Raw genomic sequence first — 15,447 nt, forward strand, 5'->3', positions numbered from 1 at the left:
TTCTTATCGGATCTTTGAACTATTTTTAACGAAATAACCATACGTAAAGGAGTTTTTGTTATATGATGTTTGAACTATATTTAACAAAATGGCTACCTCAAATTTTTTATCAGATGCATTTGGGTAAAATGGGCTTGGGGGGCAATTGCCCTCTGATCATTTTTGACTCTTCAAAAGGGCACTAGAAGTCTCGATTTCCAATCGAATGAGCCACCTTTGAAGTTTATACAATGACCCCTTCTGTATGAAGTGCCTCTGGGAAAAAAATGAATGGAGTATGGGGGGAGGCTAGCTGCCCTCCAATCACTTTTGACTCTTAAAAAGTGAATTACAACTATCAATTTCCAATCAATTGAGCCCTCTGGGAATTTTATACGAGCATCCCTTCCATAATAACCATATGCCCCCAGGGCAAATCTTACAACGCCTACCCCCGGTCCCTGGGGGGCTGTGTCGACAAAGTAGTTTTTTGTTATCAGAACTTTGAACTATTTTTAACAAAATGTCTCTCTCAAAGTTTTTATCTGATGTATTTAGGGCGTGGAGGAGAGGGGAGGTTAGTTGCCCTCAAATCTCGTTTGGCTAGTTGCCCTTAAATAGTGAACAAGAACTTTCAATTTCAAATCAAATGAGCGCTCTCCGAATTTTATACGAGGATCCCTTATATAAGAACTATATATGCCCCTATAGCATTACTCATAACACCTGCCTCCGGGCCCTTGCGGGTTCAGTCGACACAGGAATCTTTCTTATCTGACCTTTGAACTATTTTTAATGAAATGGCTTTCATAAAAATTTTATCGGTTGGGCTTGGGGAAAAAAGGGTGTTTGGAGGGACTAGCTGCCCTCTGATATCTTTTGACTCTTAACAATTGAACTAGAACTTTCAATTTCCAATGAAATGATCCCCCTCTGAAGTTTATACCAGCATCCCTTTCATAAGAACCAGATACACCCCCAGGACAACACTTACAACGCCTATCCCCCGGGCCCTGGGGGGTGCGTTTTTGTTATCTAATTTTTGAACTATTTCCAAAACACAGGCTATCTCAATATTTGTAGGGGACGGGTTTGGGGAAAAAAGAGCGTGGGGGAGGGGCTAATTAAACACTCTTACCACTAGAAGAGGCAACCAGAAGTTTGAATTTCCAATCAAATGAGCCCTCTATGAAGTTTATACGAGCATCCCTTTTATAAGAACCATACATGGCTTAAGGGCATAATTAGAACGCCTTCCCCTGTGCCCTGGGGGGTTCTACTGACACCGGATTTTTTCTCATCTGACCTTTGAACTACTTTTAACAAGATTTCTATCTCATAATTTTCATCAGATGGGTTTTGAAAAACAAGGCGGGGGGGGGGGGGCTAGCTGCACTCGGATCTCTTTTGACTATTAAAAAGTGAGCTCGAACTTTAATATCAAATGAATTGAGCCCTTTCTGAAGTTTTATATGAGAATCCCTTTCATATGAACAATATATGCCCCAGGGCATAACTTACAGCGCCTGCCCCCGGGCCTTGAGGGGTTGTGACGACACCTGAGTTTTTGTTATCTGACTTTTGAGAAATTTTTAACTTAATGGCTATCAAAAATTTTTATTGGATGCATTTGGGGAAAAAGGGGCTGGGGGGGGGGGCTAGTTGCCCTCCAATCTCTTTTGACTCTAAAAAAATTAACTATAACTTTCAATTTCCAATCAAATGAGCCATCTCTGAATTTTTTACGAGCCTCCCTTCAATAAGAACGATATATTCCCCCAGGGCATAACTTACAGCACCTGCCCTCGGGCCCTGGGGGGCTGTGTTTAACCCTGAGTTTTCCTTAAATGGTCATTGGACTATTTAAAAAAAGCCATCTCAAGGTTCTTATCGGATGGGGTTGAGAAAAAGGCGTGGGGGGGGCTAAGTGCCCTTCAATCTCTTTTGACTCTTAAAAAGTGAACTAAAACTTTCAATTTCCAATAAAATAATCCCTCTTTGAAGTTAATTTGAGCACCCTTTCCATAAGAACCATATATGCCCCCAGGGCATAACTTATAACGCCTGCCCCCGGGCCCTGGGGGGTTGTGTCGACACCGGAATTTTGTTATATGATCTTTGAACTATTTTTAACAAAATAGCTATCTTAAAATTTTTATTGGAGGCATTTCAGAAAAAAGGGTTTGGGGGGGAGCCGGTTACCCTCCAATATCTTTTGAAGCTAAAAAAGTGAACTAGAACTTACAATTTCTAATCAACTGAACCCTCTCTGTAATCTATACGAAGATTCCTTCCATAAGAACCATATATGCCTCCAGGGCACAACTTATAACCCTTACCCCTGAAGACTTTGGGGGGATTTTCCTGCTCAAACATATTCACATATAAACATAATTTCCAGAACTTTCAACTACGTTGAACAAGATGGCTATATCAAAATTTTGATTGGATGTATTTGGGGAAATGATGGGCATGGAAGGGGTGTCAGTTGCCTTAAAATCACTTTCGACTATTAAAAAGGGAACTGGCCATATAAATTTCCAATGGAATGAGCCCTTTCTGAAGTTTCTACGACAACCTTGACTATACAAAACCTTATATGCCCCCAGGGAACAACTTACAACCCTTGCCCTGTTAACTGTGGGGGAGTTGTAATCCTCAAAGACCTAATTTCCAGAACTTAAAATTAATTCTAATAAAATGTCTGTCTCAAAATTTTGATTGGATGTGTTGGGGGGAAAGGTGGGCGTGAGAGGGGGGTTAGTTGCCCTCAAATCACTTTAGACTATAAAAAAGGGAACTAGACCTTTGAATTTCCAATCGAATGAGCCTTTTTTGAAGTTTCTAAGACAACGCCTTCTATAAAATCCTTATATGCCCCCAGGGTATAACTTGAAATCATTACCTTGAGGGTTGTGGGGGAGTGTCCTCCTCAAAAACAGATATTCTATCTGGAAATCAACTACGCCGTACAAAATGGCTATCTCAAAATTTTGATTGGATGTTTTTGGGGGAAGGATGGCCTTGGGGGGGGACTGGTTGTCCTCCAATTACTTTTGACTATTAAAATGGGCAATAGCCCTTTGAATTTCCAATCGAAGGAGCCTTTTTTGAAATTTCTACGACAACGCTTTCTATAAAAACCTTATGCGCCCAGGGCATAACTTAAAACCCTTGCCCTGAGGGTTTTGGGGGAGTGTCCTCCTCAAAATTATATATTCTATTTGGAAATCAACTACGCTGAACAAAATGGCTATCTCAAAATTTTGATTGGATGTGTTTGGGGAAATAAAGTTGCCCTCCAATCACTTTTGACCCTTAAAAAGGGCACTAAAACTCTCTATTTCCATTAAAATGAGCCCCCTTTGAAGTTTCTACGACGACCCCTTCCATATTAAGAGCCTCTGGGAAAAGAAATAAATAAATAATAATAATAATAGTAATTATTATTATAAAACATTGGTGCCGTATGGCCTTTACTATAGGCAACGCTATAGCGTTCAAAAATATTACAGGACGTGTTCGGGGAAATGATGGGCGATTTGATGAGGATTTGTCATCCTCAAAGACATAATTTCTAGACCTTTCAGCTGTTTTGAACAAAATGGCCATACACAAATGTTGATTGGAAATATTTGGGAAAATGAAAGGCGTGGGTAGGATTATTCCCCCTCCCGTTACTTTTGACTATTAAAAAGTGCAATAGTGCTCTCAATTTCCAATCGAATGATCACTTTTTGAAGTTTTTACGACGAATTTTTTAATAAGACTTTTTATGCTCCCAGGGCATAAATTACAAACTTTTCCCAAGGGGCTCTGCTGGGTTTGTCCTCCTCAAACACATAATTTCCGTAGTTGAATAAACCCTTCAACTGTGTTCAACAAAATGGCTATATCAAAATGTTGATCGGAAGTGTTTGGGCTATTAATGGGCGTGGGGGGGGGGGGGCACTCGCCCTCTGATCGCTTTTGACTATTAATAACGGCACTATCCCTCACAGTTCCTAATTGAATGAGCCCTTTTTGAAGTTTCTACGATAGCACTTTCTATAAGAACCATATACGCCCTCAGGGCATAAGTTACAACCTTTGCCCTGGAGTTTGTGGGAGGTTTGTCATCCTCAAAGACATAATTTCTGGAACCTTCAACTACGTTGAAAAAAATGGCTATCTCAAAATTTTTATTTGATTTGTTCGGGCAAATGGTGGGCATGAAAGGGTGGTTAGTTCCTTTAATCACTTTCGACATTTAAAACGGGCACTAGCTCTCTCAATTCCCGATTGAAAGAGCCTATTTTAAGTTTCTACGACAACACTTTCTATAAAAACCTTCTATGTCCCCAGGGCATATCTTACAACTTTTGCCCTGAGGGCTGTGGGGGAGGTTGTCCTCCTCAAAGAGATAATTTCTGGACCCTTCAACTACGTTGAACAAAATGGCTATCTCAAAATTGTAATTGGATTTGTTCGAGGAAATGGTGGGCATGAGAAGGGGGTTAGCTCCTCAAAATATTTTCGACTATTAAAAAGGGCACTAGCGCTTTCAATTTCCGTTCTAATGAGTTGCCCTCCAATCACTTTTGACGATTAAAAAGGGCATTAGTCCTTTTAATTTCCTATCGAACGAGCCATTTTTGAAGTTTCTACGACAATACTTTCTGTAAAAACCTTATATGCCCACAGGGCATAACTTGCACCCTTATCCTGAGAAGTTTGTGTTTTTTTTTGTTTTTTGGGGGGACAGGGGGGGGGGGTTGTCATCCTCAAATAACTAATTTCCAGAACTTTGAACTGCGTTGAACAAAATGGCTATCTCAAAATTTTGGTTGGATGTGTTTGGGGAAAAGGTTGACGTTAGGACGGGGTTAGTTGCCCTCTGATCACTTTTGACTATTAAAAAAGGCAATAGCCCTTTAAATTAAAGCCCTTTAATGAAATGAGCCCTTTTTGAAGTTTCTACGACAACGCTTTCTAAAAGACCTTATTTGCCCCCAGTGTATAACTCAAAAGGCTTGTCCTGGGGGCTTTGAGGGGAATATCATACCCAAAAACTTAGGTTTCAGAACTTTCAACTACGTTGAACAAAATGGCTATCTCCAAGTTTTTATTGGATGTATTTGGGGAAATGGTGGGCGCGAGAGGGGTATGGTTGCCCTCCAATCACTTTCGACTATTGAAAAGGGCACTAGACTTTTAAATTTCAAATCGAATGAGCCCTTTTTGAAATTTCCACAACAACGCTTTCTATAAAGACCTTACTTGCCCCCAGGGTATAACTTACACCCATTGTCCTGGGGGCTTTAGGGGGAGTGCCATACCCAAACACCGAATTTCCAGAAATTTCAACTACGTTGAACAAAATGCCTATCTCAAAATTGTGATTAGATGTGCTTGGGGAAATAGTGGGCGTCAGAGGGGGGTTAGTTGTCGTCCAATCACTTTCGACTAGGGCACTAGCCCTTTCAATTCCTAATCAAATGAACCCTTTTTGAAGTTTCTACGAGAACAATTTCTATAAACATCTCATATTCCCCCAGGGCATAGATTAAAACCCACACTCTGAGGGCTGGGGGGGGGGGGCTGTAATCCTCAAAGACCTAATTTTCAGAACTTTCAACCACTTTGAACAAAATGGCTATCTCAAAATTTTGATTTGATACGTTTTGGGAAATGGTGGGCGTGAGAGGGGGTTTAGCTGCTCTCCAGTCACTTTCGACTATTAAAAACTAGCCCTAGCCCTTTCAATTTCCAATTGAATGAGCCCTTTTTGAAGTCTCTAAGACAAAACTTTCAATAAAAGCCTTATGTGACTCCAGGGCATAACTTACAACCCATGTTCTGAGGGATGTGGGGGAGGATGTGTGTATTATCATCCTCAAAGATCTAATTGCCAGAACTTTCAACTACTTTGAACAAAATGACTATGTTAAAATTTTGATTGTATGTGTTTGGGGAAATGGTGGCCGTGAGAGGGGTTTAATTATCGTCCAATCACTTTCGACTATTAAAAAAGGAACTAGCCCTTTCAATTTCCAGTAGAATGAGCCCTTTTTAAAGTTTCTACGACAACACCTTTTATTCCCCCAGGGCATAACTTAAAACCATTACCTTGAGGGCTTTGGGGGGGGGGGAAGGGGTGGGGGTTGCCATCCTCAAATACCTACTTTCCAGAACTTTCAACTACATTGAAAAAAAAATTCTAGTGGGTTAGAATTATGTTTTCCTGATCTTTGTCACTCGATCAAGAAGGCTGGAACTGTCTCCTCATATGCCCTGATAATTTTTGTTGCCACGCGGGCAGTATTTATATTGTTAGCATTTTGACTTTAAGAGTTCATGAGCAGACTAGTCGTGTAGAGAAACTAAAAAACAAGCTGTCTCCTTCATCTGGAGTCAATGATATATTTTGGTTATTTTCTGTCTTGATAGGAAGGACATCAATTGGGAAAGAGTTCAACTGGAATTAGCAAGTTCCTCTAGAATTCTCTGTTAGGAAAGGAACTTCTGGCGAAGAGAGGAGACGGCGTGAGGAGCTGAATATCTGTTTATATTGCTCATTTTTTCATAAATTACAGGTAAAGAAAAGCCAAATCTTGTGTAGAGTAGCATATCAAACCTATGACCGGTAAAAAAAAAAAAAAAATAAATAAAAAAACTTCCTGGGCTGAATAGCGAATAATTCCTGGACTGACTCAGTCATAGCGCTACTATCCGGTGTCTGACAAAGAAACTGAAATCCTTTAATCATCAAAGCAACTTTGCTTATATGTTATCGGTTTTCCATAAAAAAAAAAAAAAAAAAAAAAAACAGAACAGAAAATGGTGAAAAAACAGAAACACAAACGGTGGCGACCTCTATCGGGTAGAACTCACAGAAAACTGGAAAAACGTCTGTAAGAGTATAAGGATGATGGAACCAAGGCTTTACATTCTAATAGTGTCCTAATTCATTTGATTCTGCTCTATTCAGCAAAATTTTTGAAAAACCCTCCCATCCAATGCTTTTTGAGAATACCTCCCTCATTAGCCATGATTTGGGTATTAAACAACTTGTTCGTGAGGCAATAAACTCAAACTTAAGCTAAATAATGATAACTTTATAATAGGGAACGGGGGGAAGCACACATAACTTTATATAAGTAAATTTAATTTAAAATTATTTAAAAAATTACATTACAAAACTAGAATCTAATATCAATGAACCGGTAACAAACAAACCTTTTAGGTATGCAACAAAAGAAAAAAAAAACAAGAATACTAAAAAAATGCCTTTGGTTTGTACTTTACCTGAATGGATTGCCTTGTTTCGCGTTGTTTTCCCCTCAGTCCTGTTCTCACTTCTTTGAAGTAATGATTCTGGGACTATTTTAATTCTTAGCTTTAACTTAACTGATCGTATTTTATTCTACTTCAGAATTTATTTTCATATATCAAACAGTTCGTGGTAACGAACTGTAAGTAAGGAGCGATGCGGCTCAATAGTAACCGAAACTGTAAAAAACTGAATCTTAATACCAATAGATACATCAAAAGAATCAGATTTTGATACTGATTTCAAATATATAAATTGATTTCAAATACATCAATTTTAGTCATATCCATCAAAAGTTACGTGCCTGAGAAAATTTGGTTGATCTTTGGAAAAAGGGGGAAAGACCCCCTTAAAAGCTCTAGAACCTTAATGAAAATCACACCATCAGATTTAGCGTATCAGAGAACCCTACTATAAAGGTTTCAAGCTCCTATCTGCAAAAATGTGGAATTTTGTATTTTTTGTCAGAAGAAAGTTCACGGATGCGTGTTTATTTGTTTCTTTTTTTTGTTGTTTTTCTTTCCCCAGTGGTGATCGTATCGACCCAGTGGTCCTAGAATATCGTGGGAGGACTCAATCGAACGGAAATTAGAAGTTATAGTGCCATTTTTAAGTGACCAAAAAAATGGAGGGCAACTAGGCCCCCTCCCACGCTCATTTTTTCCCAAAGTAACCTGATGAAAATTTTGAGATAACAATTTTGTTCATTATGGTCAAAAATATAATAAATATGTCTTTTAGGATGACTTAATCCCCCAAAGTCCCCGGGGGGAGGGCTGAAAGTTGTGAACTTTACCCAATGTTTACATATTGTATTGGTTATTGGGAAGCCTATAGACGTTTTCAAGGGTGTTTTTTTTTCTGGTAGTGGGGGGAGGGGCTGGGGTTATGTGGGAGAATCTTTCCATGGAGGACGTTTTCATGGGGGAAGGGACATTGCTGTGAAGGAGGCGCCGGATTTCGCAGCCTTATTTAAAAAAAAAACATTATTTAAAAAATAAAAAAAACAAATTTTTCAACTGAAAGTAAGGAGCAACATCACAACTTAAAACTAAAAGAAATTATTAAGTATATCTTAGGGTTCGCCCCCTAGTCAATACCTCGCTCCTTAAGCCAAAGATGTTTTAGTACTTTCATAAGAACTGTTTATTCTAATTAACGGCCTTTGTGATTAAGGGTCATTTTTAAAGAATTGGAACAAAATTTGAACTTTAGCGAAACGAGCGAGGTATTGACTAAGAGACAAACCTCCTAATATACGTATTAAAAATATATGGATATAATAGTTCGTAACGTAAGTTAATTCGTAAGTTACGGATATTTATTACTAATAAAAACGTTCGTAATTAAAATTAAACAACTTTCGAGGAAGCCATTTAACCAGCTAAAAGTATTTTTAATATGCAATTTTTTTTTAATTATTCATTTACGGTGAGCCAGAATTAAAACCTCCATTAATTCAAAAACGTTCGAAAATTAAGTAAAAAAAATTTTTTTTAACTGAAAGTAAGGAGCAACATTAAAAAAAACAACAGAAATTATTCCGTATATTAAAGGGGCTGTCCCCTCCTCAACGTCTCGCTCTTTACGCTAAAGTTGGACTCTTTCTCACAACTCTATTTTTTAAAACAATAAAAAACATTAGCGTAAAGAGCGAGGCGTTGAGAAGGGGACAGCCCCTTTCATATACGGAATAATTTCTGTTCGTTTTAAGTTTTAATGTTGCTCCTTACTTTCAGTTTAAAAAACTTGTTTATTTTTTATTTAATACTTTTCTGAGGACGACCCTTGGATATAGAGTCAAAATATTCACTTAAGGTATAATGCATACATACCAAACAAAAATTAAAAATTAAAGAGTTCCAGAATCATTACTTCACGGGACTTCAACCGGGACTTACTAAAAAACAACCCAAAACAAGGCAATTTATTCAGGTAAATAGAAATCAAAGAAACGTTTTTATTGCTATTATTGCTTTTTCGACTGCAAGCCTAAAAGGTCTTTTTGTTGCAGGTTCGTTGGTATTAGCCATTGGTTTTATAATGTAATTTGTTCAACCATTTTTAATTAAATTTGCATATCAAGCATTGCGCGAGTGCTCCCCCAAGTCCCTATTTAAAGAAATATTATTGTTTGGTTTCAGTTTAATTCCTATTACCTCAGGAACAACTTGTTTAATACCCAAATAATTGCTAATGAGAAATGCGTTCTCAAAAAGTATTACACTGCCTGGGTTATCAAAATTGTGGCTGCTTAGAGCAGAATCAAACGAATTATAAACCCTATTAGAATTTAAAGCTTTGGCTATATCATCCTTATACTGGTGCAGATTCCAGATTTTGGTGTGTTCTAACCACAGTTTATATAACTAGCAATATGATCTTTCCCTATCTCACCCATTATAAAAACCCGGACCGAGGCGCGAGTGCTCCAGAGAACGTATAAACATAAGCGGCATTAGATTTTTTCACGGGTAGACAAAGAATAATCACCTACGGAACAAGTACTGACAAAACCACTTGGCCGGCTCACCAATAAGGGGACAATAAGTGCACAAATAAGTGGGAGGAGCTTTTTGTTCGCACCGAGAATGAAGAGCCAGAAATCATCCGCAGTAAACTTACTGGATAATTATATAAACTGTGATTCTAACCACAGTTTGGTGTGTTCTTGCCGCAGTCACATGGTATTTAAAAAGAAACCTCTTTGACGAGTAACTAGGGTTTTATCTTTGTCAGAGTCTAGGAATGATATCCTAATGAGTCGAATGTCATAGGGTTGAGATTGTTTCTACAGGATTTTGACTATTGTTGACTGAAGAGCATCGCCAAGTGTGCAAGAAGCCTCCATTTAACTAGAGGTCCCAACGGACTTCTCGCTGTGCGGTTCTAACCTGGCTTAGGCACTTTGTGAAGATTTGAAAAGGTTTACTAGTATTCGTCCTGCACATAGTTGCCAGGTGGTGCGCATTTGCGCAATTCGGGCACTTTTTGAGTTGATTGCACATTGAATTTTTCAAATTGGCGCATTGCGCCGATTTTGCGCATGTCAAAAAAATTCGGCGCAAAGTGGGCACATTTTGCCTTCATAATAACAATGACAAAACTCTTATTTTTAAAGGCTAGTTTTTACTGACAACTTCTATTGACCAATTCAGGAATCTGTCTATAAAGACAGGTGGCATTTTCAGAACCCCGTAAAGATTCTCATATCGCATTCCAGGCTCCATGACGACCTAAATTTTAAATTATCCGCGTGAAAAACCAAATGGAAAAGTGGTCAAATATTGATAAAAAAAAAAATACAGAAAAGAGTGGGAAAAGCTGACTTTTGTTTGACATAGCTCAAGTAGCTCTTTCTGTCTTAAGCTTACCCATCAGCAATCCCTTCGTCGAGAGAGTGTTTTCTGTTATGAATCTTGTCAAGTATAAATTTCGAAACAGGATGAAACTTAAGAGGCTTAACTCTACTGTGACTATCCGACTTAGGCTAAATTGCCAGGGAAAGTGCTGCAGGGGCTTTGATCCTACACCCGCTATGCTGAATAGATTTACGATTGACATGTATGACATCAAAAAACCATCCAGTGACAATGAAAATGAAGATAAAACTCTTGAGTAAATTTTGGGCGATATAGAAGGAGGGTTTGCTGTTTAACTTTGGAAATGATCTTGAATACTAGTCGAAGATAATTACAATATATGATTAAAAAATGTACAAAACTAATTTTGAGTTCATTAAAAGGAAAGCACAAATAAAATAACAATCGGAACTGTTGAAGGACATTGCCAAGTACAATTTTGTCTCATGTGTATATCTTTGGCTTTTGTTTCATGACAATATCTCAGCACATTGTCCTTAGCCTGCAACTTTATAGATAGTTGCATTAATAACGGCCGGTTTAATTTCTTATCTTTGACTAGGTCGTTCTTGTCGTTCTAAATTTATATTTTGAAAGCTACGAAATATTTTGTTCTCATAACTAAGTTTGAGAATTTATATCTTTTTGATATTTATAATTGCAATGTCAAAAAGATTGTATAAAGAAATTAACTTTGATGTCACTTACCTAAATGACATTTTGGAGAGATGTGACCTTCAAGGATCATGCTTCTCTTTAGTTCTACATTAAAAAATCCTATCTATTAGCTATCTTTATCAAATGCGCCTTTAACTTCCACGATTATGAGTAGAATGGGGGGTACCAGCCCCATTGCCCACCCCTGCTGCCACCTATAACTTTTTTGCACACCCAAATAAGGGCATAGCCTCCCTAGGGAGAATGATTGCGTAATCGGTCAATGACCTCTTTTTCCAAGGTCGATTTATTTGATGTTTATATGTGTAATAACTCCGGAACGAAGGTTGAACATGCGCATTGAATTCTAACGGGAACAATGTTATTGATCTAGGACTCGAGGGGGAAGTGAATTTCCGAGAACTTGATTGCGTAAACGATCGTGAATGTCATGGTGTCCAGAAATAGTATTTGTTGTTGTTGCTCGAGCCAAATGCTATGAGTTTCCCGGAAACAGTTAGATCACGTGTTTCCTTCTCAGCCAATCAGCGAGTCGGATACATCCCCCTTCTCAGCCAATCAGATGGCTTGTTTACATAGTAGCGGCGAAGGGAATATAAGGAAAGGATTTTTGCTATAGTTTTATTAGTCTGTGAATAGAATTCAGTAAGTTTTTAGTTAGCAGTGTAATAACATGAGTGACCAAGTTGAGTTAGAAATATCCTTTTATTGCAACAGTTCTATTTGTAAAGGACATTTTCATGATTTTGAGTATTCGCATGAACCTACTGAATGTTTAGATAGCTTAGAGGGAGAGACAGATGAGAAGAATCTGGAGGAAACGAGAAGAAAAATTATATGTGACATGGAGAGAAATTTATATCGATTGCAAGTAAGCTCAGATAAAAGAAGGATTGATATGATAGAAAAGGAGGATCAAAAGAAGAAACTGGTAAAAGAGGGCTTTCTCTATAGTGTAAAAGACAGCAGTGAAAACCCAAGGAAAAATGTGTATAGTGCAAGATATAACTCGGATTATTATGATGATTATGCTCCAAGAGAAGAGAAAAAGTGGCCCTTTAAGAGACAACATAAGAGGTCATTCTACGAAAAGGATTTTAAACAACGGAAACCATGGTGGAAGTGTTCTAATATACCATTTTACGATAATCCCATTTTTGATATGCTTGAAAAGTTTTATACCATAATCATGCAATAAATTTGTTTCTGCTATTTTTATTTTCTCATACTAGATATGTATAGAATAAAGATGCCAGCAGAGACTTCTGTACATGAATAGTTCAGTTTCATTAAATCACTCCAAAGAGTAGGCCTATTATCAGTCCACAGCCAAGTTTTTTATCAATGTTATAAAAAAAAATCATTCTTCTATATATTTTTATTCAACTGTCAAATCAATATATAATACTTTTTAAATATATCACCTCATCATCCTCCACTAACTCGTCCTCAATGGTAATTTCTTCAATTTGAGGTGACGGTATTGTATGTAGTTGAATGCTATCATCATCATCATTGTATGTTTCGATATTACTCAGAGTGGGCATATTAGCATATAGACGATCATCATCATCGACACACATTCTCCCTGAGGGTCCCCTCCTCACCAAATTATCTGATGTATACGATAGTCCAGATGATGTATAATGAACTTCTACCACGTCGTCATCATTATCTGAACTAACAATCTCAGATTTACACAAAAGAAGCTCCTCATTTTCTGTGAGCTCCCACTCGGCCCATACATCCTAAAAAAGGTCGAGAACACTCTGGTCAAAAGCTCTGTGGAAAGGTATAGTCTTCATGAATATACTGAGGGGTGTTCTATAAATGTAATAAACAGGGTTACTTATTATTTTTCATTTTATCTATAATTTTGTATGTCTAAAACTCATCAATTAGCCAGATGTGGGTTTTTTTATTATTTTTTACATACGGAGCGAGATTTAATGTCATTGATAGAAGCCTGTATGAGATTTAATGTCTGTGATAAAACCAGGAAAAAAACCTTTCCGAGAACTATGTTTTTCAATGAAAAGTAAAAAGCTACGACATTAAATCAAAGAGAGCAGAAATAAAGTTGAATAATTGCTTAAACGTAAATTTTCTGTAAACATACTTCTAATTAATCACTTCTAAAAAGGTAAGTATAGACCGCTCATCCTCTATGGTGGGGGGACATGCACAGCTGTGTCCTTCTCGGTCGACTAGGTGCCGTAGTGAGTTGTTTTTAATAGGAGTACATTATTTTTGAAGATTTAAATGAATCAGATTAGTTAAACAAAGCTTATAAATAAAAATTCTATTAACAGTTAATTTTGTACCGACTACATAAATATTTAAGACCAAGTGTACCATGATGCACCATTGTGGTCTGAGAAATTCAAAAACTCAGAAACTCAATACATAGTTTTCGATAATTTCAAGTCGATTACTATCTAAGAATTTTATTTCTACAACACTTAGACCTTCCTTAGGTTGAAGTGCTGTTTTACACCACAAAATTCTAGAAAATCCCGCTTTACTTGAGTACATTATACGTTTCGCCTCTTACAATTTGCCCCATTAGCTTGATATGTTATCTCGTGAGAAAAAAACTATCAAATAAACACGCAGACTAAACTTGATGAAACTTATATATTTGAAATCTGCATTTAAAGCTGATTCTTTGATGTATCTATTGGTATCAAAATCCAATTTTCTAGAGTTTCGGATACCATTGAGCTGGCTCGCTCCTTACTTACACTTCGTTACCACGAAATGTTTTATTAATTAAAAAACTATCCACAAAATAAGTTTTTCAAAGAAAAGTAAAGAGCTACTACATTAAATCAAAGATGAGCAGAAATAAAGTTAAATAATTGTTCAAACGTAAACTTATGTCCAATGCCATACTAGTTAAAGTGGCAAAAACTCTTTCCCACAAGAGGACACTTTTCAACTAAAAGTAAAGAGCTACTAAATCAAAGATATGATGAAATAATAACTAATAATTGTTCAAACGTAAACTTATGTTCAGCGATAAACTTATTAGAGTGATTAAAAACTCTTTCCCACAAGAGGACACTTTTCAACTAAAAGTAAAGAGCTACTAAATCAAAGATATGATGAAATAATAACGAATAATTGTTCAAACGTAAACTTATGTTCAGCGATAAACTTATTAGAGTGATAAAAAACTATTTCCCACAAGAGGACACTTTTCAACTAAAAGTAAAGAGCTACTAAATCAAAGATATGATGAAATAATAATGAATAATTGTTCAAACTTAAATTTTCCATATTACGGGAATAGTTTATTTTCGAATCAATATATCTACCAAAGGTTCAATACCTGAGTTAAACTAAGAGGTTTCAATTTCAGGAAAAAATTACATTTTGACAACATTTGACAATTTACCAAATTTAAAGTTTTGTTTAGTTTCAAAACGTTTTCTGTCACTCATCATCTTTTAATCATTACCAGACTAAACCAAAGATATGATGAAATAATAACGAATAATTGTTCAAACTTAAATTTTCTGTATTACGGGAATAGTTTATTTTTGAACCAATATATCTACCAAAGGTTCAATACCTGAGTTAAACTAAGAGGTTTCAATTTCAGGAAAAAATTACATTTTGACAACATTTGACGATTTACCAAATTTAAAGTTTTGTTTAGTTTCAAAATGTTTTCTATCACTCATCATCTTTTAATCATTCACAAACAATACTAAAGAAAACCACTTCCCACGGTTTATTGATTTTAAATTATTAAGAAGGCTATTATTTCATTGAAATATACATTTTACATTTTTCAATTTCATGCTTTTGATAAGTATCTCGTCCTTTTGGTGTAAATTGCAGCTGAAGGCTTATCGCAAAATCACTGTTTCAAGTTTTTTCATAATTAAAGGATACGAATTAGAACCATGGGAACGTAATTTCGTCGTATTTTGCTTATTTTCGTTGGAAAAAAACACTAAAAAAACCATATTAAGAGCTATATTTATGAGTCTTTCACTGAAAATTCCTTTTTCGTACCAAGCCCTGACCCCCCTAATTAAAGGATATGAATTAGAACCATGGGAACGTAATTTCATCGTATTTTGCATTTCCCACAAGAGGAACACT

At 36.6% G+C, this 15,447-nt stretch overlaps 1 protein-coding gene across 1 annotated transcript in view; it reads left to right on the top strand.

Annotated features, from left to right (window-relative positions):
- Positions 1 to 15,447, top strand: part of Rim (Rab3 interacting molecule) — a 555,972-nt gene that overhangs the window by 57,352 nt on the left and 483,173 nt on the right. The gene's annotated exons all lie outside the window — the stretch shown is intronic.

The sequence above is a fragment of the Artemia sp. Qi Xiang Cuo genome, chromosome 16 (genome assembly GCF_049724085.1).
Source record: "Artemia sp. Qi Xiang Cuo chromosome 16, ASM4972408v1, whole genome shotgun sequence".
Classification (NCBI taxonomy): Eukaryota; Metazoa; Arthropoda; class Branchiopoda; order Anostraca; family Artemiidae; genus Artemia; species Artemia sp. Qi Xiang Cuo.